Source organism: Pteropus medius, unplaced genomic scaffold (assembly GCF_902729225.1).
Source record: "Pteropus medius unplaced genomic scaffold, Ma_sr-lr_union100, whole genome shotgun sequence".
Taxonomy (NCBI): Eukaryota; Metazoa; Chordata; class Mammalia; order Chiroptera; family Pteropodidae; genus Pteropus; species Pteropus medius.
In genome coordinates, this window is record NW_024355008.1 from 1,476,693 (window position 1) to 1,498,513 (window position 21,821).

Below are 21,821 nucleotides of genomic sequence, written 5' to 3' on the forward strand. Positions count from 1 at the left end.
AAAACTAGTTCATGACATTGTAACACTCTCATAGACTGTCTTCTGCTGCACTGAAAGAACCCATAAAAATCTCTATTTTTACAACATAAAATCTGTATTGATAAACTTTAAATTTAAAAAAAATCCTGTAAACTCAAAACCATAAGGGACCATTCTTAAAATAGTGTGGATGTTTATGTGCAATCGAATACAGCTTTTGTTGCGTTGTAGGTCAAATCACCTATAACAATTGTATAAATGGTAGTTTGGTTATTTATAACAAAGGAGCATTAGTTATTATAATGATGACGATAATGTAATTACCATTTTTTGAGCAGCTACTATCTGCTACCACATAATATATATTTTTTTCATTTATTCCCATACCAACCCGACAAATTAGGTATTACTCCTGTTGAAATGAAATTGGGGCCTAGTCACATACACAGACTAAGAGGGCCAAATCTATGTTTTCCTGACATGAAAGTTTATGGTATTTCCACTGTACTATTACCATGATGAGAAATAGTAGCCAAAAAAAAGAAGCCCAAAAAATATAATTTGGAAAAACTATCTCAACTATATTGATGGCTATCATTACTTTATGTTAATCTTAGTCTGCATAGTTATTGTATAGTAATAGAATGACTTCAGCTCCTTAAAACCTTGAAAATCAAACCCATTTTGTCTTTTAACATTTGTGGTTTGTGTGTCCATTCATGGCTCACAGTTTCTAGGCAAGCTGCAGCCTTGAACTATTCACTGTCTGAACTTGCCCTCAAAGAATTCTTCTTCCCGCCTTACCTCTCTCAAGTGACAACCAATGAAAAACCCACAAGCTCAGCAGCTGCAGCTCTGGAAAACTTCCATCAAAACCCACATTCCATGTCCCTTTTGAAAATCACAGTTCCTAGAATTTGCTGTTATCTTCTTGAGGGTCATGACTAATGTTTGTAACATTGTAAAACTTCCACTGCAAACAGTGTCTGCAAGACCTGGATTCCTTAACTTGAGCTCTGTGTTAACTTAACCTACACCAAGATGTTTGCTGCCCGTCAACTGCTCTACCCTAAATTCTTACCCAGAAAACTAGAAAGCTTAATGAATTTCAGAAAGTACCTCTTTGACAGATAGAATTGAATAAAAATCCTTGGTATATTGAGACTCTGAGGTGACTCAGTCCTATTCTGGTTCCTCTAAATTTTATTCATTTCATGAATTGTTTTTAGGATTCAGAGGTCAAGTACCCGTATACCTGTCTCGGAGGAAACAATTTCATTTTTCCTAAATGTGGAAATGTAGTGTTAAAGTGGCTGTTTTATGTATGAGTGAGTGATACCAAAATCTAGTTTTTAGCAGCCTTTTCATATGCGAATCATGTTATTTAATCCAGATTTCTTTGAAACCACAACCAGACACACAGTATGGATATTTGATTGAAGAAATATGGTTGCTATTATTCACCCTGCCATGCTTTATTTTGCTTACATTAATGACCCATTAATAAATTTTTTTTAAAGTAAATTTGCATCATTAGCCATTGAAATTGGCAAGACTGGGTGCTGATGATTATTCACACAAAATTCCATCAAGAGATAATTTTCTGATCTGTTCGGATCACAACATTGATTTTTCTAGGCTGTCCTACAAATATGTCCAGAAACTCAGGAAGAAAAAAGGCTGTAGCCAGGAGACAAATATGTGCTAATGCACCATTTATTGTCTAGAGAAAATATATGCTCATGGCAGCAATAAGAAGTTATTTTATTTGTTCTGTATGTGTTTGCAGTGTGCAGGCCGCAGAATGTTAGCATTCCAGTTGTGCCCAGACACAATAGAAAGAACTAACTAGCACTTTCTCACTAGCCTTAGTAAGGAATGTATCTTTTGAATCAACACTGGCAAAACAGTTGTCATTTATTTCCAATAACCCTAAAAAGGTTCTTTCTGCTGTCTAAAAACAATGGAGAAATAATTTGGCGTTTTAAATCCCATCTGAATTGACTGCTCTTAGTCACTTAAGAATATTTCCTTATCGGTAAAACTAAGCAGACACATTTTTTTTTAAAAAAATTGACAGAAAATATCTACTATTTAGCTAAGACAGTGAGCTCAGATTTATGGTGGGGAAACCCTCGTAATTCAAAAGAGATTGACTTGAAATAATGTTGATAAAGAATATCAGTGTCAGTTTTCCTAATGGGAAGGAGCCAAGATTTTCTGTTAAATCAGATTCAAGAGAATGTTTACTCTCATCAGTGATCTGTATATACATTATAAATATGTCTGTTTAAGGTCCCCCCACCCCCCGCCCCAGAGGAGAGTATCTCAATGACTGCAATTTTCTACTTTGCCATTTTAATATTTTGACTTCAGTTGTTAAAGTATCAGAAAACAACTCGGAATGTCAAGAAAAAAAAACCATCATACTATACTTCTTCAGCAAAATACTGGAGTTTGTCTTTCTCCAGGTAGTTCTAAGTTCTGTTTATCTTATTTTATTTTATTTTATTTTTAGGGTTTGATCTGATATCATTAATATATTTTCAAAATGACTATCCAAATTATTTGTGTTTCATATACAATGAAAACCATGGACATTTTCAAGTCCCTTAGGCCAAATGTATTGAAAAATTTAAATTCCTAAATGACTAAGCATTCTGTAAGCATTTTCTTATTAAATTTTAAAGGAAGAGGTATTCTCTTGAATCTCATGCTGCTCTCTGCTTCCTGGTAACCCAAACACCTTGACTTTTTTTTCACTCCACCAGTCAGATAAAGAAATTGAGCCATAGAGGAGGCAGAAACTTTGTTCATTCAGGTAAGGGAATATTTCTTGATTGCCTTTAATTTGTTTCATTATTATGCAAAATTTCAAATATAGAGAAAAAAGAACCCCTATGATGGCTGCCACAGTCATCTATTCACAGCCACCTTTGTCACATCTTATCCCATAATGGATTCCTCTACCCTACACTAGATTCATGGGAAGTAAATCCCATATATCATATAATTTCTATGGATTGTCTGTTATGAGATTTGAACTTTGTTGGGCTTTGAAGATTAAAAAAATGAATCAGACTTAGTCTTTGTTCTTAGAGATCTCATTAAATACATCTGTAATCCAATGTGATTTTAATGTAAATACATTGTAACGTAGACTCAAATGCTAAAACCCCTGAACCAGCTTTCAACGTAGCAAAATCTATATAAAAGGAATAATTTTATAATTTGAGTCCCTAAAAGCAACTTTATGAAAACCTTTTAAAATATGAAAAATTTCCTAGTTCCATTTGCTACAAGAGCCTTGAAGTAATGACACCAGGTAATAAGGAGCCATACATAGCACCTATATTTTGGCTTCTAAATCTTCTTTCCCACCAAAAAGAACTAGTGCTCCTTGGAGAAATGGCTGACTCCAGGGCTCATTGAGGGAAAACAAGATGAGCTTTGGAATGTCTTTTCATGTCAGGATGTTACAAAGTGCTCAAAAAATGATGAGGACTTGTCGAAAGGATAAAGCAACCAGTTCGAAGGGACTCTTAGTGGCCAAATCTGGGACAACTTGAGCAACAAAGCAACTCGGTGAATAAAATAAGAATCCATGTGTGAGTTCATAGTGATAATAAATAAGTAGATACTAAATAAATAAGTAGATACTACATGCATAAGAAGAAACGCTTTCTTTATGGTAGAATGTCACTTAATGAATGTAGAATGAATGATAGAGTAGAAAAAAATCACCATTTTGCAGATTAGATTACATTCATTCCAACAAGTATCAATGGATGCTAAAACTTGGAAGTGAAAGTTAGTGAGGAATAGGATACGTACACATTTTAAAGAATCTCTCCACAAATTATATGTTAGTAGCCATGGGAATTAGTAGCTTTAGCATGGAGAGGTCTGTAGTGGCACCTTAACCAAGTGATCAAAACTACATTCAACAATAATAGAACAAACTGACACCCACACCTATTGATGTTATGCACTGAGAAAGACATCTGTGATAGTCTTGTCCCCAAATGCATAATTAACTTAATATTAAGGAAATAGCAGACAAATCCAAACTAAAAGATACTGTTAAAAATTTCAGTGTCCTGATACAGAAAAGCTGAGGAGCTGTTTTAGACTAAAGGAAACCAACGAGATATGAAAACTAGATGTATGTGTGATCCTGGATTAGATACTGGACCAGGGGGAAAAATGCAGAAAGAACATTATTGAAACAATTGGTAAAATTTTAATAAGGTCTGTGGATTAAATAATAATATTGTGACTATGTAAGCTTCCTGATTTTGACCACTGTACTCTCATTAGGTAAGTGATTATCTTCGTTCCTAGAATATATACATTGAAATATTAGGAGCAAAAGGACATGACGTCTGCAACTTAATCAGATGGTTTAGAAAAACAAATAATCTGTTTATATAGAATGAATAAAATACAAAAATAGGAAAATTTTAATAATTGATAAAATGGGTGGAATATAGAAGAGTTTTTGTGCTTTTCTTGCAACTTTTAAGTTTCAAAGTATTTCAAAGTAACAAAATTTTAAACACTAAAATAAAGCAAATACACATGCATATACACACGCAGTTATCTTTACTTTAAATAAAGTCAGCTCAAAATATAGAAACCTGAAAATTACACCCAAAGATAAACTGAGGAATGTAAATTTTTTCTTTCAACAAAATTGCTACAGAAATCTTTAACCTTCACATTAAAATTATAAAATTTATAAAAATTTAATAAACACAGTGACACGGTTTCCCAAACCCCCATCCTAAATTGAGGTGCACCTGTTTGTTTTATCTTCGTTCTGTTAGTAGTTGCTATATCTGTCTGGCTTACTTTGAAAAGCTTCTTGCATAGAGTTGGATATGAGTGCATGCTTATTTACATGTTTTTGAAGAAAATAATGGTGATAGTAACCGGCCCCAAAATACAGATAAGACTTTTGCAGAACTGAGGCTCTACATCAGATTTCTCTCTTCCAGTTATTTAGAGTAACTTTTCAGGCCATAGAAAGCCAGGTTTTAGAAGATCCGCTCCTTCCACTTATTGGCTCTGAACCTCTTGGATTTTTCCTTTTCTCTCTTTTCCTCTCATTAAAATGTAACTTTTAAGGGAATAATAGAATAGTAATGAAGTAATGAGTCTATTATTTTGAGCCTATCTAAAAATATATTGCTTTACTAATCACAGAAAAAGAATAAGATCTTCCATTTTCCAATAGCTGATTAGCCAAGACCCCATTTTGCCTCTTTTTTTTTTTTTTATACCATTTTGCCACTCATAGAGAATTGGAGTAGGAAATAGAAACAAGTAAAACTAGTCAGTCGAAAATAGTTTCTTATAAACTTTTAATTTTAAAAGTAACATTGTCTATAATAGCCAAAGATTGGAAATAACCTAAATGTACTTCCATGGGATCTGATTAATACTAGTAGAATACTGTGCTTCCATAAACAAAGACTGGAAAGGTCTTTACGTGCTGATATGGAAAGATGTCCAACATGTAATTTGAAGTCCAAAAAGCATAGTACAGAACAGTCTATATTCAGTGCTATCATTTGCATATAATAAAAGAAGAAAGGAATATATTTAAAAACAAATGTAATATATATACATGCATATGTATAAAATATCTCCTAAAAGATACACACCCACATAAGTTGCTTGCCTAAGAAGATGAGAATTCGGTATTGGCACAGGTTCATTAATTTCAGCATTAATAGATGTTGAAAAACTCCTAAATTGAATGCTTATAGAAGAAAATATGAAATTGTACTTTTCACCACTGTTTTATTGCTGTAGAAATTATTATCCTTCATGATAGTTCATCAAACACAGAAACATTCCTGGACCTTTCACTGTAGTGATGAAAACCATTATGCATTTTGTCTGATTCAGTTAGTCTACTCCACTTATTAACTTGATCTCTAAAGACTAATCAACCTTTTTTCTTAAGTGTTCTTGGTCACAGGAGTACATTCTATGAATGACTGCAAGACTCGCCTGCTACAGGACTATTAAAGACCTGAAAAATATAAAACTGATTTCAGTGGACTTCTACCAAAATACCAATTTAGTTTAATACCCAATGGGAAGTAGAAGGGTAAAAGTTATTTCAAATTAGTTAATGTAAGATTTAGTGTTCTTATAATATGTAGAATACCAGGACCTCTCAGAAAAGCCAGAAACCAAATAAGACCTAGGAAATGTTTAGGAATCCAAGAGTGTCTAGAAGAGCATCTTCCCAGGGGATGAAAATTTAATATATCACCAATTTTTTTCAGCCAAGATCTTAAACAGGATATTAAATGGCATGTAGTAATTTTTTCCCTTAATGATTATCTTTGTAGTTAACAGCCCTCTTTTTCAGTCCACCTGCATTTTATAAGTGGATAAATCGAATCACTCCAAGCTGTCGAATACTCCTTTTCTTCACGTATTTGCCAAGTCAGTGAGAAGTAGGAACCTAAAACAGTCTCTGAAACAAGTAACAATCTACTGCCACTTACAACATGAAATTAAGCAAAGAAATACACTTCTCTCGTGGCTTATTTGCATATCTCATGGTTCTCATTTTTAACTCCCTCTTTTTTTAAAAAAAAAATATTATTCAAATAAAGACTACTAATCGAGCCTATATGGTATATTAAATTAAAGCTCTCTCCACTGAGAATTTTTTGTATAGTTCTAGTAAATAACACTGCATTTCAATAGAGAAGAGTACACAGATGTGACAGTGGTTTTGGAAACGACTTAAGCAGCATCAAGAAACATCTACACATTTTTCCGGCAGTCTGAGTAGTGAAGTAGTGATTTGTACAGCCTCCTCTGCATCTGCTCTTTCCCTCCTTCCTTTTTTCAGCACAGAGATGATTAATAAACTGAACACTCTATATATGCATTCTGACAGTCATGGGGACTGTCACGGTTGATAATATACACATCACCCAGTTCTGTTGTCATGAAACACCTGATTGGGTGCCCTGTACCAGGAACTGTGGCATTTTGAGGGGGCGGTGCTAGGAGCTGTAGGAGACACCATAGCCCAGTTGCTATTTTCTCAGGTCATAGAGTCAGTAGCTGAGCAGGTGTCCTCTCTAGTCTGGATTATGCATTTGAAGAAATAGTTTCTTTGCCTTAGAGAAGAGAGTACAGTCTCATTATCTTAAAAACTAAAAAGACAGTTTTAATAACCATTTCATTCATTACACTTTGAATTTTCCTGAAAGACTTGTCATAAACCATGTCTCTATTGCCAAATCCCGAGTTTAGCAGTTACCAAAGTTGACTCTATGACCTGTTACATTTTCCATAGGTTGGATGTAATCACAGAAAGGAGATTGCCAAGATTTTATTTCAATTCAGGTATAACTAAATGCAAAAAATCCCTTACACCTTTATTCTGCCTGCCCCACCCTAGATCACCATTTTGGGAAAAAGTTATAGGATTCACCAAACGGTCTCCCTTTGTTCCAAGTTAATTTTGAGAATGGCTTTTTATGTCTGGTTTATAGTCTTTTAGAACTATGATGGAAACACTGTGACATCTTAAGCTGTAACAAATGAACTGTTCTTGAAGATAAATGTAACTTCATGTCTACAAAGCTAAATATTTACTTTCCAGATGATTTAGTATATCTTTGTTCTTTTCCACACGGAGCTTATTCTTTGTGTGCATCCCTTCATCTCCAAGTTACTTTTTTGTAGCCCTGTTATATCAGTGTTTTGTGATATTACAAAAAAGCAAAGAGTGTGAGGTCAAATTTTCCATTACATACTTCAACAGGAATGCCAGGGAACCTAGCCAAACTAAGTCTACAAAAAATAAAAATTACAGGAAAGATGATTCATTAATCAACAATTGCCCTACCAAAAAAAAAAAAAAATAGAATTAGTTGTATGTATTTGGTTTGGGGAGCGGGGAATGAGTGCAGACAGCACGGCTATGGGCTGAAATGGGGTATTTTATGCCTACATGGCATGGTTTTAGACCTACTAGAGATCTTTTAAACTTTAAAATCCAGGGAAAAAATAACTCACATCATGTCTTGATTTCTCTCAACTTTTTCTTCTTCCAGAATGAAAGTATATAATACGCTGACCCCACCTACAATTTGATTTAAAAAGTAATGGCAGCTGAAAGATACAAAGGAAAGGCACAGCCTCTAGCTCATGAGCTATGAGACCATGAGCCATTCTTTTCTGTCTTCTATATTACACGATCTTTGTCCTTTCTCTTCTTTTAACACACAACTCCTCTGTGTCTCTTTTTTTTTTTTTTTACTAAATTAAGGACCTTGGTCCCTCCCTAAAGGGTTGTCAGATCAATAGAAATGCTAGATGTTTTTTTTTTTTTAAAGTTATTACTAGTATTAAAGGAGCTGAAAGCAGTAAAAATTATGACACTGGGGGAAAAAATAAGTCACTGAAATTAGAAAAAGCCCCCAAGCTCGTGAACAAACAGATTTATCTGATCATAGAACTAGTACCATATTTTTCAAACTCAATGTGAAGCTTCATTTTTTATGTGTCCTAATGAGAAAACCAGCCAGTAACAAATACAGTTGGCTCTGTGACCAGACAGTAATAGATACTGTGAACTATGTTATCTAATGTTTTATTAGCCAGCCTGTAAGCACCATCATGTTCAAAACAGTGACCCATAGTGCAGTAAGGTCCTTGTGTACATTCTGACTCATCAAAGAGAGAGAATGTTAGGGTCCTCTGTCATTTTAGTACAAACTATGTTTTACTTTAATGCTTTGAAAATTAGGATTTGATTTGTGATTCAGACACTGTTAACCAGAGTATATAATTAGAACAATTCTAACCATGTTGGACGATTCCAAATTTACTGAAGATTTTTGTTACCTTTTATGGAGAACAGGTTTTTTTCCCTTTTGCCGAAGAGCTGATAACCCAATTGTTATTGCCATTTCATCCACACAAAGGCCCAGCAACACAAGAAAGAAACATTTTAAAGTTTCTAATAATTAGTGGTTTTTGTGAGAAGCTGGGACAATTCAAGAAAAGAAATGAATTGAAGGAGAGGAATAAAGCCAAAGTTCCCAGACTCTGACAACTAGGGCAAATGTAACAAGTTCACATTCATTGTGGAAAAATGTGAAGTCCTGTACTTTTTTAGAAGAAGACTTAACTACATGAAAAGAATCCGAGCCATAAGGGCCTAATGTCATTTGTGCTGGTCACTTTTCTGTGCTCATCTCTCCTCACCTCCATTTGAGGGTCAATGACAGACCACCAAGTAGAGAATGTTTTTAGGAATAGTACTGATAGAGGAAAACATCTGAGGTCTCAGATAGAAAAGAATTACTTCCAGGGCTTCCAAGCTCAAAGAGGCTTTTTTTATGCGTTGCCAGTAGTTCATTCTTTACTCCATTCTGCCTTGTCTGCAATGCCTTCTCCATACACACACACTTAGGAGGTAGGAGAGGAGAGAAGATGTATGTAGTAAGTTTTCTTCCCCCTTAAAAGATTATATTTTGTCTTTTCAGAATCTCCTTGCTTTTTCCTCTTTCAAGTATATTAAAAAATTGTTTCTTTGGTTTTTAAATCCCTTTTTGTTCAGGCTTATAGCAGCCGAGCAATGTCTAATGTTGCCTTTCTCTCATCAATGCTCTTATTTCTCTATTATGACTACTCCTACAGGCCAGTAGATGTTTCTTATGTCACTCATGCTGTGGGAGACAGATTCCTCCCCATCCCAGCGTACTCCCAGACTCCATTCCTTTTAACCATCTAACTTTCCATTCATCCACCACCTATTTGAGTCAGAAGAACTTTGACACTTGGGAAATTTACATTTCTGAAATTGATGATGATAGTCAAATTTACAAGGAACCCTTTTCTGCTTTGCAGGATTTTAAAAGAGAATGTGCTTTAATAATAGGACAGATTTGAGTTCAAATACTGTGATGTTGAGCAAGTTACTTGCCTCGTTTATTCATTTAACAATATTCATTGAACATCTTCTATGTGCCAGGCATTGTGCTGCTACACATGATGGGTAAAGTTATTTACAGGACAGACATGATCTTTTACCTCATTGAGTTTACACCCAGCTGGGGAAACCAAAGAAAAACTTACTTTTTTTTTTTTTTTTACTGATCACTGGTTTATTAGAAAACGATGTAACTATGGAACAATAGATGGAAGAGATGCATAGGCAAGGTGTGGGGAACCTTGACCTCTCATGCCTCCCCCAACTCTCCATGTGTTCACCAACCCAAGAAAAACTTTTAAATAAATATTTCAGATGTAGTAAATATAAAGAAGAAACACAGGAGTCTGAGGCAGAGGATCAGGGAAAACTATTTTTGTGAAATAATGTGTAAGCCAAGCCTCAAAGAATAGGTAGGAGTTAACCTAACAAAGAGGGAGCGTAAGGAAATCACTGGCTAAAGGGCAGCTCATTCCGAGACCCAAAGTCAGGAAGCAACTTGGTACAAAAGGGGAATGAGAGAAGACAGGCTAGACTGGAGCCCAACGAATGAGAAGAAAGTGGAAAGATACAAAAGTAGAGGAGCTGCCAAGAACTTACAAGGGCCTTGTAAGTTCTGACAAGAATTTTGGTCTTTTCTAATAGAAATGAGTAGCCATTGAAAAAAAATTTTGTGGAGGGGGGGTGGGTGGGAAGCATGATCATATCCATGTTTGAATCACTCTTGTCTCTCATCACACAGTAGATTAGAAGAGTGTAGGCTAATGCCATTTTCCGTGTAAGAGATGATGGTGGCAGTCAGTGGAGAAATAGATGGATATTCAAGATAGATGTAGGAGGTAGAGTTTACAGGATTTTAGCTCCCTGGATTGTGGCATTGCAAAAGAGGAGAGTATTCCAGTTTTCTGACATGAGGTACTGTTTCTTGATGTGAGAACTTTTGGAAGAGAGCCCAGCCTGGGTATGGGATAGGGTAGGGGATAGGAGTAGATCTCAAGTTCGTTTTGGAAATGTTTGATATGAGATGCTTGTGATTCGTCCAAGTGCAGATGTCATGTAGGTAATTGTAAAATCAGATTTGAAGCTCGGAAGAGATGTCTAGGCTATAGATATAAGTTGAATAATAACTTATAGATGATATTTAAAGCCATGAGTATAGACAAGACCACCTAGGAAGATATTTCCAGAAGAGGGCCCAGGACGCTTCTCTGAGCCTCAGTTGTCTCATCTGTAACATGGAAGTAATGATCTGTCTGTGCAAGGACATTGAGAAGCATGCGTACATCACGTAGCCCTGTGTCCAGTTTATAGTAGTCACTCAGTCTGTGGTAATTGCTATTATTATCATGTCTGGAAAAATCTCACAGCCTCATTCCCTGGAATGAGTTGGCACTAACTCACAGAGAGGAGCATGAAGAAGAGTGAAAGAATTCATGAAGAAATGAATATGAATCTATAGGGCTATGCCCGTAAAAACTGAAATCAAAGCATTAGCTTTTGTGACATTGTGTTAGAATTTTTTTTTCTAATTTTTATTTTCCAGAAAGCCCTTCTCTTGCAAACAAGTGCCTGTAATACTTCCACTGAAAAATCAGGGGTCTTCATTTTTTTATAACGGGACTTTTCTACCCAAATTACTAGTGAGGCTACCACCAGGTTCATCATCTTGGTGGGTTCTCATCATTGTTGCTGCAGTCACTGATTAATTTGTTAAGAATTATCCAAATGTTCTGTTGGTAACATTATTTTTAGGAAGGCAAAGCCTTTACATTTCCAGACAGCAGCTTCATTGTGAATGTGGGGAGACCACAGAGCTGTAACACATTGCACATGTCGACAAGGCCGTCTGGGCCTCTTGGCATTACTAACGATTATAATGATCCCACTTGGTGGAGGCAGACCCTCCCTGCAGCTGGTGTCCTTTCTGTGCATGGATGAGGTCATTTGGTGGGGAGGGGGAGAGACTGAGCCGGGAGGATGAGAGAAGAGAAGGGGAAGAAGATGTCACATCTTTGTTCTTGGTGGAAAATAGAAACATATTTGCCACATGCTTGCTTTATTTCTTTATTTTTAAGAAAAGGGAATGGAGAGGCAAGTGGATGGTGAGGAATCATAACATGGTGACAGCTTGGTTTCCCCCTAAAGCTGCTAAAGCTGCCACATTTATCAGTATTCACAGTAGCAAGCTAAAGAAATCTCCAGGGCACTGATAACTCTATGTATCTAATCTCAAGAATATTTGAAAGTGGTCTGAGCAGGACATTCCAGCAATTTAGATCCCAGTAACTATTTTAGAGTTGTATAAAAGCCTAATTCTAGACAGTGCACTCCTCCTGCCTCAACCGTGTCTAAAAAAAAGAGAATTTCAGAAATACTGTTACTTCGGCAATGTAGTTAAAGGCATCAGATTGTTCTTCATCTGCTTCTTAGTGTCATCACCAAAAATAATTAATAGCCTTTATTTTGTTACCAGTAGCAGTCCAACTGGCACACCGTAGGTTTATTTCTAGAGTTTATAGGCCCAAAAAACTGTAACAGTGTTTGGGGTTATTGTTACAGTTGGTTGTTGTTAAGGGTTTGTTTTTTTTTTTTAGGGTAGCAGTTAGTGAAAGAGAGGTCACTTTGGCATCCCAGGGAGAGATCCTACCTGAGCGTAATAGCCAGTCACAATCAACCATTTGGCCATATCTGCTCAAGGTAATAGAAGTGAGTCGACTAATGGAAATAAGGAAAATACTAAGAATGCTGTCAAAATGCCTGAACCCTTCAAGGCAAGGCCAAGTCTGATTAGCCTTTGCATCCTCAGTGCCTCAGCTAGGACCTGCCACAGAGTAAGTGCTCAGTGCGTGGTGAGTATGCAGTGACCCTGTGCTCCTGTTTCCCTTGGGTTAGGACTACTGCTGTTAGCAAGTGCAAAGGACTATGAATAATTATGTGGAGAAAAATTATATTTTCTACTAAATGCTAGAGAACGAGGCCAAAATTTTTAATAATTGATGAGTCTCAACAGTGTTCCTGACTTGAGTTTTCAAGATGTGATGTAGAGAATACTGGACTGGAGGTCTAGCAAGCCACTGAAATGTCTTAACCTCAATTTCATCGTCTAAAATGGAGATAATAATACTTTCTCCACCTACTTCCTAGGGTTATTTTCAGGATTAAATCCTATTAAGGAAGTCCCATTGAAAAATAATAAGAACTATGGGGGAGTAGGATGTTGTTATTGGCTTCTTTTGAGAATACTATATCTTTAAATATTTTTAGAAGAAAAAAAGATTTTTAATTTCTTGAAAAGATTCTTCAAAAGCATCTATTGGTGCTATTATTAATTGTTATTAAGCTTTATTTATTTAAAAATAATGACAACTCTCTATTACCTTTCTGGGAAGCTTTTATGACTTAACTCCAAATTTTATGTGTTTAAAAATCAAAGTATCAGGTCTTCCTTGAAAACTTTTAATAACCTCTGAAACCAGCTAGGGTTATGAAGCTACTGACTGCATATGATTAAGTGGTTACAATAAAACATTGGTATTACCATATGTAAATTCTTTCCCTGCAGTTTGTGCTTCTGCGGTGTATAAACTACAGGTGTCTGTCAGGGGACCATAGAATTTTGTCCCTGAAAAAGCACTATATGTGGTGTCAAGGACAATGTCCCAGGACTTTCTAGCTATGACCTTAATGAAATCATTTCACCTCTCTTAGCTTCAGCTTCCTTATTTCCTAACCGAGAGAGCACTTGGCGGCTCTGCGTCGGGCTTTACCGCTCTCCCCAGAAGGCGTTTGAGCAGAGGGAGGGCATTTTGGGTTGTCAGAATGACAGGGTGAGCAAAAAATGGTAGGGTGGAGGTATGCAGGTGGCCAGAGGTAAATCTGCTAAATTTCCTGCAGTGAGCAGAGCAGTCTAGTGAAAGGAAGACTTGTTCCCCTACCATATGAATGTGCCCTCCTAAGAAACATTGGACCAGAGCTACTGAGAGTGAAAGGGGACACAGTTATTAACACAGGGCTGTCTCAGGCAAACTGGGATATGTGGACCACCTAACCATAGTCGAAGGCCACTTTTGCTTGCATTGTCTTCCTGTATTCTTGCTCTATCTTTCTCCCACATGACAAGGTCTCAAGCAATGCTGAATAGACCCTCAGTGGAATGGGGCAGACATGTTTGGACCACATACCTTCCATGGTCTCTATTTTACCAGGAAAATTACCAGGAGAGTTAAAGTTAGCTAATTTATTCATCCTTTAATTTGGTTATGCTTTAGACCGCCTCCCCCCACCCCCATTTCTCCCCTTCCCTCAGCCTCACAGTCTTGGGCACTGCCAACACTCAGGTGTGGCAGCCACCTGAAGCACTTGTTTGGGGTGCGTGGGAGAAGAGAAGGAAGGGAGAGTATAGCCACTCTTTCCTGCAGCTGCAGCTAATTGAAGCAGGCTGCCGACATGACAGCTCACTCCACTGCAGGGGCCACCCTGAAGCCATATTTGTGGGTGCAAAGCTGTTGTGACACATCCCACACTGGGGTATGAGGGGAGAAACTGTGCATGACAATAAAAGTGCTAGATGATTCTTTTTTTTTTTATTATGGTGACATTGGCTAACGGAATCCAGTAAGTTTCATGTGTACAATTTAGCAGTAAGGCATATGTATATTATACACACACACACACACACACATATACATACGTATATGTATATGTATATATAGATAGCAGTGTGTTAGATGATTCCTTACACTACATTTTTAGACTGCCAAAATCGGAGTCAGGAATCCCTTTCACTCAGATGACACCTCCACTGAAGGAAGCAGTCAATTCTAGGTGGGCTGTATGTTTCTCAGCTCCTGTACATGGACTAAGATTGGGATTCCAGAATTTCCATCTAGCCCCAGATTTTTCTCCTAGTTAAATTTACTTTCAGGTTCTTAAATTTTATTTTACTCTTTAAATAAAATCTGTTGTGCAGAATTGTATAAGGCTTGACATGATGGTCTAGACTAATTGCTTAAATATGGACTTGGACAATTGTTGAAAAACACTTTTGTTTGTGTCATGGAATGAAAGTTACCACATACACAATAGGCTATTTTCAAACCTAAATGAGTTACATCTTAAAGAGAATAAAAGAGCATACCAAAAAAAAAAAAAAATTCAGACATAAATTCATTAAGCCAAAAACAAAGTTGATGTCTAAATTCAACTGGGAAGAATTATAGAAATGTGCCAGACCCTTTTCTTTCCTCTTTTGTTTCTTTTACCTTCTCACCTTAGTATTTGAAGTTAAGTCCTGAGAATGTGTAGTTTCTCTACGTTATAGAAAAGAGACAAGTATAAGCCATCATAGCAAACAAACCAATTCTTGTTTCATTTAGCACTACCTCAGAGGAATATCACCTCTTTTAAGGGACAAGCAGACCCAAGAAAGTGAGAGATTAGGCCATTGCTTTTCTAACTTTCCCATGAAGCCCTAGGGTTTTCCAGAACTGAACCGAAGATAGACGGGTTAATTTGGGAAGAGCTTTTTTAAAAAAGTTACACAGTGTTGTAAAGGAGATTAATAAGGTACTGGAGTGTCATATTTTCAAAAGGGATTCCTCTTTTTATTTATTAATGTGTTTATATTTCCCATCCAAAGAACATGTAATACAGAAGAATAGAATAACTAGTTGAGGGAATCATGGTAATTAGAATATAAAGCCAGAGATAAGAGTGAGAAACAGAAATAAATATTATCTGGACCTTTATGGTCATTAGAAGTAAATCACAAATTTAGTTCTAAGCTTCCTAGTGGCCTAAGTGAAAAGGAACATCCCATTTATTCACCTAGACTCATCCTGTGGAATAAATTTATTAAGGGCATCATAGGGCAGTGTTCAGGTGCAAATGGTTTTTTATTGTTCATCCATTTACCAGCATTTCTTGAGTATCTTCTAATGTACTTATATTGATAGCTTGGACAATATCAGTGAAAGGTATATCTTTATTAGATTTGTGTGAAATGCTCTGTGTGAAAATGTAAAATCTCTAAAATTGATTTTAATCATGTTTTAATGCTAAAATAGAATGTTGATCTATTTATGGACAAATCCCAATTAGATCAGACATATTTGTGATTTTATTTTTTTAGAGAAACCTCTGTAAATTCTCCACCCCAGTTCTTGTTAACATATCACCTTTGGCCCTGGAAGATGTCATGTCTCTTGGAGGACAGAAGTGGCTCTTTGTGAGTGAAAGTCTTCAGAATCATAATTTGGTCCAAAGGCATCTCTGAAATGCCCTGTACCAAGCTTGTTGTTTTCAGATGTTTTAGGCAACAAGATCCCTTCTTGCAAACAATGTTATGCCCACCTTCAATATAAAAAGCATATAAGCAATATTTTATTAAAGTAAATTTAGTTTTATATTGTTACATATGTACATATTATCAAGACGGTTGCTGAAACCAATGAAATGCTTTCCATAAATCAGAAATTTGAATGCATGACAGTTGTTCTCTTTTAGCCCCATTATCTTATTTTTTTCCCCACATTCTCTTTTGTTGCAGTTTTTTAAAACTCGCTTTGATACCTCAATATATGCTATGCAATTAGAGTCATCCAGAATCTTGAAAAATGAGTAGTAAATAATTTTATTTGAGTTGAATAACTAATAAAAACTAACTGTTCACATTCCTAAAAAATATATTTTATTATATATTCATTATAAATGTAATATTTAATATATTTTATATATCATCTTATAAATATATTTTATATTCAATCACATATTCATAATATGAACTACATTAAATATTTTATTTTATAATTATATATTATAACTATACATGACTATAAAATATATCGCACAGGGAGAATACACAGCTTATCAATACACCATTAAATGATCTATAATATTATCATGACATAGGCATTTGTCAAATTATTTAGGCTACCAATGGGCATCACTAGTGGTCTGAGAATTCAGCTCCCACAGAGCTGACCCTATGATACACACTTGTAATAAGCAGATATGTTCAAGCTTTGCCTGACGTGTAATTGAGAATGGACCACGTGTGCTGTAGTAATGTGCTCCATCAGAGTTTTACATGACATCCACACTTCACAAATGAACCAGATTGATACAGAGCAACACCCTTCCTAATGAGTGGCACGTTTAAAAGAGATTTATTCATTTGCACCAGAATTGCAGGGAAAGCTTTGGGTCCAAAGTCTGGGTGGTGGTAGTGGTGGCAACCATAGTGGAATTAGTGGTGGTTGGTAGTGCTCTGTGGATGTGTGTTCATATCCTACTAGAACTGAGTGTACGCAATTAGAGGATGGGCCTTATGGCATCATTTGTGTTACTGTGGCTTTATTAACTGAACCTCTAAGTGAGTCTCATGAAACCTCCCCTCACTTTCGCTGGACTTAGATTAGAAATCCCAGGCTGGTATGGGAAGGGAGTGTGAGATGCCCATTAAGATACAAAACCAGTTCTACGGCCATGCCACCCTGCTGTGCATGCCCAATCTCGTCTGATCTCGGAAGCTAAGCAGGGTCGGTCCTGGTTAGCACTTGGATGGGAGGCCACCCGGGAATACCAGGTGCTGTAGATGGGAAAAAAAAAAAAAAGATAGAAAACCAAAGAGTATTGCACTAAGAAACCATGAATAAATTAATGCTATGTTTCTTTCTATAACCAAATTTTAAAAAATTTATATTTTAAAATTTTACAAAAGCAAAACGGAAGGCACCCCCTCCAACAATCATGTACACCTGGTGTTTGAGTGTATATTGTATAAGGAAAACTTTCTGCCTATGGAATGGGACAAAGTTATAAATAATAAATAAATTACTGTTTAATTTTGTTCTTTATATACATAAAGAACCTAAAATACCTGTAATTATATTCTTATATTCTTGTTTTTTTCACAAAAAAGAAACTAAGTTGGGCAAGGATAGGATGACCAGAGTTTTTTAAACCTTTAAGTTCTCCTAAATGAAATTAATTTTAGTCCAACTCTGGGATAAATGCTATGTATAACACCACTGGAGTTTGAGTTCTCCTGCTCTCCATTTGGTTACCAGTCATTATTCCTCATTTGCATTCTCTCCAGAAATGAGGTTTTTCATGCTCTGTTGACAGTATGCTTCCTGTGCCTTTATCTCTCATGCCCCTACATATTGCTCCAATTTGGGGCATAATTGTAAGTCATCGTATAGTTTACCATAGCAAGTCTTCCATCCCATAAGTGGCTTGAAAAGACATAGTTTCCTAGGGCTGCCATAAAAATTACCACAAACTGTGTGGCTTATAACAATAGAAGTTTATTCTCTCACAGTTCTAGAGGATAGAAGGCTGAAATCAAGGTGCCAGCAGGGCTTTGCTTTCTCCAAAGGTTCTTGGGAAGAATCCTTCCTTGCCTCTCATAGCATCTGGTGGTTGCCAGCTGTCCTTGGCATTCCTTAGGTGGTGGAGGAAGTAACTCCAAAATCTACCTCTGTCTTCACATGGTTGTCTTCTTTCATTGTGTCTGTGTCTAAATTCCATCTTATTATAAGGACACCAATTATTGGTTGAGAGCCGACCCTCATTCAGTATGACCTCATCTTGTTTACATCTACAAAGACCCCATTTCCAAATAAAGTCACACTCACAGGTTCCCAATGAACATGATTGAGGAAGGAGGGGAGGCACACTGTTCATCCCAGTACAAGTATGAGAATCTTGTTAAATTCTCTCACTTCCCTAAGCATTTAGAGGTCTGTACTTGAGCACTTTTACTGTTCTAGTCACAAACAAAGCATACTTGGGCTTTCTATCCACTTGAGATGTAGAAATTTGTTTTCACTATAATATCTCTTTCACCTGGAAATCTTTCCAAAGCCACAGAAACCCTAACTAATCAATTCTCTGGTCACTGGCGTAGCATATGCTGAGTCTTTATCATTTTATAAAATTGCCTCCCCATCCTCCAACTCCCCACCCGCAGCCCAGGTTTTCCTCTCCATTATTCATATGCAACTTCCTCCTTGAACCAGAGTAAATAGCACGCAAGTGTTTTCAACTTTGACTCTGGCCCACACTTAACTTCTTCCTAAATGCTATACTTTGTTCTTTGTACATCTGGACACTAGGTTTAAACTTGTGTAATATCCTCAAGGCATTAACTGTGAAGAGCTACATTATCCCAGATTCTTTTACCACTTGAGGTTTCCTAGCATTCTAAAGGCTGGCCAAAGGTCAAATATTTGTGTGCTTTCAAGATAGCATGTAGTGTTTAAATTCCTTCCTTAACCAGAATTGCAATTGTACTGACGATGGGGTCCAGGGAAAAGATTACAAACTAGCCCAGGCCCCACATTTCCTCCCCAGATATAGTTTCTTTGATCTGATGATGGTTTTTCTTTTTTTAAGAAATTGAATTAGTTACTAACAATAGCAGAATTCACAAAGAAATCCAGATATATCTTTTCTTGAAAACTCAGAAGATTTGGCTTCCCTGGGCCCACATTTCTGCAGCTGTCCCTTCAGACAGACTTTGGGCTCTCCCCTCCACTGTTGGCCACTCTGGACTGGACCACTTCGTTTGTTTATGTTATCTGTCTGGGCCTTGTTGGCATTGGAGCTGTCCACCCCTGGCCCAAGACTTAGGAATTCAATCTTAATTTTCTTCCCAATGTAGTTCAAAGAAACTGTATTGACGACACTGAGGCAAAGGAGGGCAGGTCACTGGTTTCTCGTCCCTCTGTTTTGCACTTTCTTTTGGCAGATTTTCACCAATACCTCCAAGCTCAGGGGTGAGATGCACGCCTTCAGTCACAGTACCTCTGGATTCCGTAGCCTTCTCTCCCTTTTTGTCACCATCTCTGGTGTTACAGTTGTGTTCAAATGTATATACTGGCATTTTCAAAAGTGAGAGGTAATTTCAAATTCTGGCTCATGTTTCTCTCTTAAGCTTGGATTTTATTAATCACAGCACAGGTCCTTCCAGAAACTTTTGAATGCCATTTTGTGGCTTGTGGAACCTCTTTGGGCCCTTCTGCTTCCTTCCTTCCTGCTTCCATGTTCCACCCTTTAACTCTTGGTCCATAGGATCTCAACTTCAGGTTAGAGCTACCTTTCTGGAAGCCTCTTGTCTCAGACTCCCCGTTGACACTGGTCTTATGGAACATTTCTAGTTAGCCCCTATCCTGGGTTTAAGGTCTCCCAGTTCTCCCTATCCTGTTTTTGTCAATTTCTTCTTATACTCATAGGGTTTCAGTAGAGGGTGATCACCTCAAGCCCCAACCTCAGAATCCTGAACAATGCCTTTCTAAGCTTTCCTCAGAATTATCAATAATATTATTGACAATTGGTTCTTCATTATCTCCAATCCCATTGGCACATTTGATCCATTCAGCCTATGGAAATCATATTCACTATGTGACCCATGTGGCCACATGCTCAACTCAGGTATTCATGGGACGTATTATATATGGCACTCACCATCTGATGATGCTAGAAAACACCCTAATTTGTCTTTCCTCAAATATTCGTAAATCCTAAAGACCTCATCTTTACTTTTATTTTAAAACTTCTTGGAGTTTCTTTTTGATTATAAGAGTAACATGTTCATTGTAGAGAATGTGGAAAATACACAAAAAATGCAAAGATAAAAATAAAATTAGTCATAACTGCACCACCTAGAGATAACCACTGCTAACATGTTGATGTGTTTATTTTCACATTTCCATTTAAATCTCTTCCTTTCCCAGTCCTCAAACACCTTGAGAGAAGGGTAATTTTTGTGATTATCCTAAAAATTTAGGGGAAAATAAAAAGTTATGTAACTCAAGAAAATTCTAGGCTTAACATTTTAGAATTTCTCAATATTGTAAACATTCTTGCTTGTTTTATGTTAAGTTATTTTATCCTTTCACAATATGATGAATGTCAGGGTTTTATGACTGTTCTCACTATTGTAAACATTCTTGTTTGTTTTACGTTATTTTACCCTTTCACAATATGATGAATATTAGGTTTCTTATGACCATCTTCAAGAAGTTCAGAGAGTATCTGTACACCCCCTCGTTTTTCTAATAGGATAGATTTTATCATGGGACAACCCATGGGTGCAAAACCTGGCTTAGTTTTAGGTATTTGTTATAGACTGAATTCTATACTCCCTAACCCAAACTCATATGTTGGAATCCTCCTGCTTTCACACAGCATGATGGTATTAGGAGGTGGGGCCTTTGGGAGGCAATTAAGGTTAGATGAGGTCATGAGGGCAGAGTCCTCATGAATGAGATTAGTGTCCAAACAGGAATCCTGAGAGATTGCTTTCTCTCTCTGTTCTTTACCATGTGAGGATTTGAAAAGTTGGTAGTCTACAGTCCAGAAGATGGCTTGACCATTCTGACACCCTAGTCTAAGACTTCCAGTCTCCAGAACTGAAAAATAATTTCAATTGTTTATAAGCCACTGAGTCTATGATATTCTGTTTTAGAAGCACAAACTAAGATAGCATTCTACGAAGGACATCCTGACTGATCTGGTTGTGGACGTAAGACACAGATATAAGAAGATCATACTTGCTTACCCAAAGTAGTACGGGGGTAAAAGGTGAATGGTAGGTCATGAGTGACAACTGTGAAGGACCAAGATCTTAAGCTGGGGCTTGGAGAGAGGAAGAGACTAGGAATAAAGAAGAATACTATGTCGGTGCATTTTACAAAAGAAAAATGTTAGGGTTCCAAGAATTATTACTGGCTGACAGTGTGGCTCTCCCTTGCACTGTGGGCTAGCTAAGTCTGAGTCTTGGCTCTGGGATTCCCTCACACTTCCTGCTGATGAACTGACAACTCTCCAAAAATCATTCTATAAATACTGTTAAAAT

At 36.7% G+C, this 21,821-nt stretch overlaps 1 protein-coding gene and 1 pseudogene across 2 annotated transcripts in view; both read left to right on the plus strand.

The window, feature by feature from the left end:
* CMSS1 (cms1 ribosomal small subunit homolog) overlaps positions 1–21,821 on the plus strand; it is a 334,196-nt gene that overhangs the window by 197,167 nt on the left and 115,208 nt on the right. The gene's annotated exons all lie outside the window — the stretch shown is intronic.
* Positions 17,434–17,555, plus strand: LOC120598269 (uncharacterized; annotated as a pseudogene).